This window comes from Patella vulgata, chromosome 8 (genome assembly GCF_932274485.2).
Source record: "Patella vulgata chromosome 8, xgPatVulg1.2, whole genome shotgun sequence".
NCBI classification, from domain to species: Eukaryota; Metazoa; Mollusca; class Gastropoda; family Patellidae; genus Patella; species Patella vulgata.
The window spans coordinates 17903213-17911615 of record NC_065886.2 but is presented as its reverse complement, the minus strand read 5'-3'; positions in this window follow the sequence as shown (position 1 = coordinate 17911615).

Below are 8403 nucleotides of genomic sequence, written 5' to 3'. Positions count from 1 at the left end.
CGAGTGGACGTTAAACCCCATTTCTCTCTCTCTCCTGTCACCTCCGGTAAGATTGTATAATGTGTCTAGTTCGTACTTTGAGTAGGTTGAAAATGCTGTGTACATTGTCAGGAGGAGGAATATACGATGCGATTGACCATTTCCTACAACATTTATAACCGAAATAGTTTTCGTTTCTTAAAATATATGACATATTTTCGAAGAACGTCAAGACAGGACAGTAACCCCCATCACCTCAATGTCAGCTCCAAGATCGATGCACAAATTGCAGCACATGTTCTCTTGTTTTTCTAATGTTATGTTAGCAATGCCTTGGATAATCAGATTTTAAGCAGAAAATCAAAGTTCGTGCACGAGTGGATTGTTTGCATTGTCAAATTTGAGATTCCAAAAACACCGGATTGTGTGAATAGTGAACAATCAACATGTATGCAGCTAATCAATTTTAAAAAAAAAACGAAAATTGTCAACATCTTTCAAAAATCGTGACGGTTTCTAAAGTGAAAGAAGATTTACAATAACAAATTGCATAAAAAAAATAATAAAAAAATCCTTATTCTATACAGTACATGAAAATACTTTGATCTCGGTATCAAATCAATCAAACTTTATCCTGATTTAGAAATCTGGTGACGTTCAGCGTAATATTTCAAACAGTTTAAGTCACTTTGTTGTCCAAATCGACAATCTAAAACCTTCGGTTTGCACTTGTTGAAACTAATCAAAATTAAAACGATTGAAAGATATTTTTACGACCTTAGGTATCAAACTTTGATTGACAGTGATATATAGGTGGAGTTGTACATATGCCCAGAAGTCTCGAAAATCCTTGCTAAGTTTGTGGATTAACTTTCACTTTGACAAGATTAATGTCTTGGCATCAACGACTTTCTTTTGTTTAACTTCACTCGCGCAGATCAGAACATATAGGTCGTATATATGACACATATCGTAAATTACAATTAAACCAACTACCAATTGTAATATTTGAATTAATTTAGCCCGGAGCAATAATCGCGCATGTCATGTGTATGTATATGATATGTTCGGATTGATGATGAGAGAAGTAGCGATGTTACGAGTTTACGGTTACAGGCACGGCTATCTTTCACTACAAACGTCAAAAGATCACTTACTGAAACAAGGATCGCGTACGCCCCCATTCTGTTTCAATTAAACCGTTAAACTGTCAACTCTAGTGCAAACATGGGACACGGGACTTGCACCCAGAATGTTGTTGGGGTTTTTTTTTTTGGGGGGGGGGGGGGGCTGAGAAGAATCCTTTTCAAATCCGGTTACTTGTCTACATACAGGTATTTCTATGTTCCAACAATAGATAAGAAGCGGCAGAGAGACGGATCAACTACACTAGCAACTGTCAGTTGGAAAGGGGAAAACAGGACTAATACTTGATTTCGACACATAGAGAAATAAATTTGGACGATTTACTACACACATTGCCATATTTTCAGATTGGCAACGCCACATTGAAAGATTTGGTCGCACTTGGACGTGGATACTTAGAGATTTTCTAAAATTTGGGCGGAGTCGCTGTCATCGCTATCTGCATTTGTTAGAATATAGAAACTAATGGGTCACCTTCTTTAATACAATAAATTGGAATATTTACGGTTGATTCAATTTTCTGCTAATCTCAGCCTCTCTCAATTATTAAGTTAATGAGAGTAGAATAATGATAATACATAATCAGTCATGCGACCCAGACCTATCAAACACACCGCTTAGATTCTATCACCATGCATTAGTTATGAACTATAAATACAGAGCCTGGATTCCTAAAGGAAAGATTAAAAATCCAAACATAATTCTAACATTATTCCAAGACGATGACATTGGGGATTTATATGTCTCAGATGACGTAACGCAATTCTTCCGCCTTTTATAACCGGTATCAGTTATGTCTTTGTCACGACTGGAGTTAAAACTCAGAGAAGATCATACGCGAGTAATGCTGATCGAACCGAATAACATAAAGGAAAAACGATGGATTGAAAGGCAGTTTGCTGTGTTGACAATCACTGGCGTATTTTGTAGATTTTCGGGAGATTTTTCAGCTTAAAGTGGTGTTTGATACTTTGATCAGTTATTGTAAATTTGATGTGTTTGTTGACGACGTTGTCGAGGTTGTTTATTCGGTCTGAAAACAATCAACAACACCAGTCTGACAAACAAACATTGTCAATCCTCGATAAACAACAGTTTCTTCTAATATTCTTCCACTCATGAGAAAACATGCAGTTTTAGTTTTATGAAATATGAACAATTTTGATCCCCTGTCCTGTATAAAATATGACCATATTAATAGTTCGCCACGACCTCGTTCTCTTCGTCCCGTACTTTTCGCGGACTTTTCCGTGGTTACGTGTCTGTAACCAACTATACCACAATCTACCTCCATCCACTCCCTTGAACAGTTCGATAAAACAAAGCGTACTTGGAAATATTTGAATGTCTAAGACAATTGAATTGAATTGGTGTGTTTTTGAGCATTCTTTTGGTTTTGCCAAGGAGTATGTGAAGCATGCTGAATCACACGAGAGTGGTCTTCAGTTTAAAGCCGCTATCCTTTTTTTGTTCTTTTTTCATGTTTGTCAAAATGGCAGCCGTTCAAGACCAACTTTTCTTAAATGCACCATGAGCGCATATTTTTATAGTCTCATTTATTAATCCCATGGCGAGTGACAGCGCTGATAGTTATTTATATCATTTTAATAAACTAATAAGAGTATGGATATTCTTGTACTTTTTAATTGAGATGGGGTTTACCGTACTGCATTTCTGCACCGCCGGAGCTATATTAAAGACGGAATACACCATACAGTGTGCTATGAGGAAACTTGTGCCCGGATAACAAAACTACAGCTAATTCTTATTTCAAATTCCAACTGTCAATGGTTCTCTTGCGTGCACGCCTATGTGTACACGGGATCCAAGTCTTTCATCCAATCCGAACGACTACACTCTGTTCTTTGTCAGGTCCCCCATTCTCCACCACTAACAAGGAGGGAAACCATACCTGAACATCCCGAGGAACATTTTTTACAAAAGTGTTTGCTTAGATATATATACACAGCAAAAGTGAAATGGTTAGGAATGTTTATTATCTTTCTCACATATGCCACAAATCTATTTAATGGCCGTGAATTTACAGGAATAGAAATACTGGTTCCAGCAGTTTATTAAATAATATTTTCTCAAACTGAAATTTACTCATCCAAATTTTTCAAATTCCTGAACAATTTCTAGCATATCTCTTCTCTAATCAGTCACAAGAAATTATTCACCGACCACCTTTACCGCCATTGTTATAATATTGGCCAGGATTGTATTCAATACAGGCGTCAAGTTATGTCTTAATCAGATCACTAGAGTTTATTAAACCCCCATAATAATGAGTTCATATATTAACAGTGGATCAACAGGATATTGCAATATTTGACATTTGAAAATGACCAATGCAGGACACTGGGTTCATATAATGATTGAGTTATGAGTAACGACATATTATTAGTTTCATAGAAGTGAACATTGATCAAAATATTGATTATCGTATCGATTTTCCTATTTCATATATCATTGGAATTAGTACATTACATGTATATCCAACAACGTAAATTTGATTATTCTATATCTTAATCCAATATATGACACATGGGTTCATTATTGTCACATTTTCTATTGATCTTTTCTATCAATGCCAAACGATATTGCAAGAAGAGTATACAGGGTAGTAGAAATGTACCCAGATGATATTCTTCCAAATGGATTAAACCAGACTTCTTCTTGCATCATTGGAATATGGTAACCATTTATAAATGTTTAATTGCATTTCTAGATTGTAGTTTTGAAACTATTTAGTTTTATATCTATATGTGTGGGATGTATATAACGATGACCAGGGGGGGGGGGGGGTCATTATAAAGACAATGCATCGCTAGTAATAGGCTATACATATCTTTAACTTCAGTAGAAGATTTATCTCATATTTAAAACGAAACAAAGGACGCAGGGTAGTGTAGGGAGACCGAAGTTGGGTATTTTATAGACAAGATTATGTACTGTAAATGTTTGTTAAACATGCATTATTCAAGAGGTAAATCTGCACTCGCAGGTCTTTCTTTAGGCCTGAAATTTAATATAAACTATTAATTAGACATTTATTAACATGAAAAGACCTTAACCAACTCTCGATGCCATCTTATGTGTCCAAGTTTCATTGCATTTGATCCGATCTGCTGTTCAGTGCCCATTGATGATTAACCGCAAAAATGGATAATCGAGACTTTGTTAATTAACGCGACAGCGGTAACAATGACAACCGAGGCTATAGTGATTTTAAAGTAAGCTTTTCTATGCTTAGAGTGAAGAAATGTGACTGAAATTTCAACATATTCCCTTTACATTATCTAGTTTTTAACTATTATAGTGAGATCTGCCAGCTCCTTATCAAATCTCCCATAAATGTATATTTAATTAAATACCCCAACACAGCAAATTAGGCAACGTTAAGATTACATCTATATTACTATAGAACAACCACCTGACAGTATTCAACTTATATTTCTTAAATATTCCATGTACCAAACCCTCATCACTGAAACTGATAACCCATTCAAACGCTTAAGTTGAACTGGTTTAAAAAACCCGGGGATTGTTAAACCAGTTTAACTTTGTCGTCGGAACGCAAATGTGGGACACAAAAAGTTTTAAAACCCCAGCTTAAACTGGTTCATCTTGGCCGTCTGAACAGGCTGGCTTAAAACCCCGGCTCCAGCCCGCTTTGGGCATGCGCAGTACAAAGTAAGTTGCACCCCTGGGAAAATGGCGACGTCATGCAGTGCCAGTGTTATCGAAAGCGTGCAAGAACTGAATAAAGAATATGCAGCTACCCATGCGTAGTTAACTCTAACCTCCGACCGAAAAGGTCAGATTAGTTAAACTGGTTTGGCTTATAGCACGTGTGAACGCAACACGACACTGTCTTAAAAACCCCGGCGATTTTGAACTGGTTTAAAAATAAGCGTCTGAACGGGATATGAGTTATAGACTAAACACTTAATGTGGTAATTATTAGTAGAGTCAACGTAACCATATCTCTTTAAATATCATATTTAAATAGAAATACTTAAACATGGCTCTCCTGGTTAATGGAAATAGTAGTCTACCATACTAAGTGTACTCCTGTACAATCATAGGTAACCTTAGTGTCGTGTTTTATGTATAGAGAACGGGACCACAAGGTGTAATGATGGTGGTTATCTGATCCTGTGACAAGAGAAAAACAAACACAAGGTTCATATGCCACGTTTCACATCTGCTCTTTCAAACATTAACTCGTTAAGCTGTGGTAAATACAGTCTAAAGTCGGTCTGTGTTGGTCAACAAAGACTGAACAGTTGATGACAAATTTACCTTGGTGAAGGTTAGCCAACAATCAGTTAGTGCCGTCCGGATAGTTCAAACTTTGCTTAAAGGAGAACAAGGACACGTTCACGTGATTTTATTAAGTTAATTCAATAATCTTTGAGCAAAAAGGGTAGAAATCATTGAAGTTCATGTACCTTGAATTGAACCAAGTGATCTTTTTGTAGATTTCGTTTACAAGAACTTGGGTGTTTCTTTTTTTTTATATCAAAATATATTTTGTTTGACGGATTATTTTGTTTGATAGATTTAAATATGGAATGCAAGGTCACTGTTCAAGTGTAAGCTTTTTTACCTAGTCGTGAAGTTCCAGTATACAGATGCTGCAAACTTTGTCAAGAGATATTTAAAACGCAGCAATAACCTGAATAATTATATAAATATTGGGGGGGGGGGGATTCTGAGTCTTGCTTGTCAGGACGCTGGTCGCCAACCCATGCCTGACAATAGCATCTTAGCATTCCTTGGTGTCAGAATAATGGTTCTAATAGAACCGTCCATGTTAATTCACCATTTTTATTTATTAATTGGACTATATCTGGTATTTATCTTTACTTTAACGAATCGCATTTCAGAACTAAATGGACAACAACTTGATAGATGCAGTATCAAACACTGAATACAAAGGTTAGCTATATAAATGTGCCCATGTAAACAAGAAGTGGTATAGGGTGTTATAGAAGGAACACGCTACGATATACGCCATTACTAAATAAAACAATGGTCAGATTTCAGACCTTTGGGCTACTTGATATTAGATTTAGGCGCCATGTTATCTAAATACGAAAAAAAGTGCAAACAGTTGCTAGCTTTACGAACTTGCCAAATTAATAAACACTTCAATCAGATGAATACAATAATAGGAACAGAAAGAAACAATCGTGTCGTGAGATTCAGAAATGTCTGATGAATTCTGATTACACAAACAAATTGCTGAAACATCACTGCGTAAAGTCAAGTACACCCTGGTCAAATGTTCTCTGTCCTTTAACCAACATGACAACCCACGTTAGCTGCGGTGTCTATTAAACAGTCCTTTATTTATAAAGAGCTATAATGATTTGGTTAAATGCCCCTAACTATTGTATTGTTCTCGTCATGATCGTTGATCGTACTATACGGGTCTTTACCAGTTTCTTTATTACTCGTTTTAAATGAATTTGGGTATCGTATTAACTAGGTGGCGTCTTATAGGTGAAAAGATTGGTCTTTAACTATAGATGATCTGACTATAAACCTGACTATACGACACAACTGTTGTAAAATAATACGTCTTAAATGCACCGTGTATAGGACGCACATTCTTGCATAAAGATAAATAAATCTAAATTTGAAAATGATATCTTTTGTATATTATTCTTGTGGTGTATTTTTGTTTCCTCCAAAATACTAAAAGAAAGATGTTTATTGGCTTAGATTAATTGGGTTTTTTTAAAAAAGCAAACAGTTTTTGTTCATTTAATGGATCTGAATGACAACAAAATGGAGGGGGGGGGGGTCTATCGGCTTCTGCCTGTTCTCCAATCCAGTTTCTGTGAATAAATATTGTTTAGAAAAAAAACTACCTTCACACTAGATAGATAATAATAGAGAGAGACATAGAGAGAGGGCAGTGGGGTTTAAGGTCCACTCGGCACAAACTAGGTAATTTCTGGACTAACATACGGTTCAATTTTATTTCAGTAATTCACTTGCGTGTAGGGGTCTTTAGCAGTAGGAGGAAGCTCACTAGGTTGGACTGGCGACCCTACTCCTTGTCACGTTCAAACGGAGACTCGAAACCACGCCACTTGACTCAATGTCAGACCTTGTGATTGCACGTTAAACCACTAGACCACTCAACCCCTAGATAGTAATAACCAACAAAATATATTTCCTACTTTTGAGAGTTTGTATTGTTATCCTTGTCAGTGGTCCAGGACAGAGGGTCTGACACAGTGGTCCAGGACAGAGGGTCTGACACGGAGCAGTGTCTAGTCGTTTGTTTGTATGGGACGAAACTCCGAGATTCCGTGGCGTGCACTTTAAAGAACCATTGACCGGTGGGATTCGGAAGAGGGGTAGGTCGTAGTGCGGCTGTCCGGACACAATTGTCATTGCAAACTGCTTAGCGTACACCCCTCTGCAGAAAGTAGGACGTTAAACCCATTTTATTTCGCATTTTTATCCACTTTCAAATTCCAGGATTGGCAAAACATTAAGGAAGAATCTTCAGGCATGTTACCATTTGCTTCTGACGATAATTCTGTTCCAAAAACTTTTGCTAGCAGACGAATCGAAATCTTGTCACCGAGGTCGTGTGCTCGGTCTATATACACACGTGTTTCAAAAATAATATACACTTACGACTTCTGCTGCCCAATAACCCTCTGTTTATTATTTAAAAGACTACCATTTCAATAGAGTCTATTATTTTAAGATTTGTACACACGGTTTGTCAATTTAAAATCATTCGGTTTGTTATCCTCGTTGTTTGATTTCAAAGTAAACTAACAGAAATACAATCTGATTAAAGTACAGATCTATATTTCGTTTCGTTTTTTTATACTTTCGATGGCCTACACAACATGAAGATCTGACAAAAGACCGACTTATGACCCTATGACGTCAGACATTTGATTAACCAATCAGCATTGATGTTACTAGTGGATTACCCACAGTTCCGTGAAAACACGCCTAAAGCTCGCCGTAACAGACCGTTTCATTGGCTTATCCCCGACACCATTCAGAACACGAGTTAAATAACAACTCTTCCAGATCCAAGTGTAGTAAAGACAACAAGTGAAACGAAATTTTGAACTATAAAAACGAAACGAAATAGGATCTGTGTTTTAACCAGATTTAACAGAAATATTATATTTTTTCTTGGTCTGTAAATGGACCATAATACGATATTGGAAATTTTTTAAGAACAAAATACGATATATAATAATTAACTTTAATTTTGAGATCAAAGAC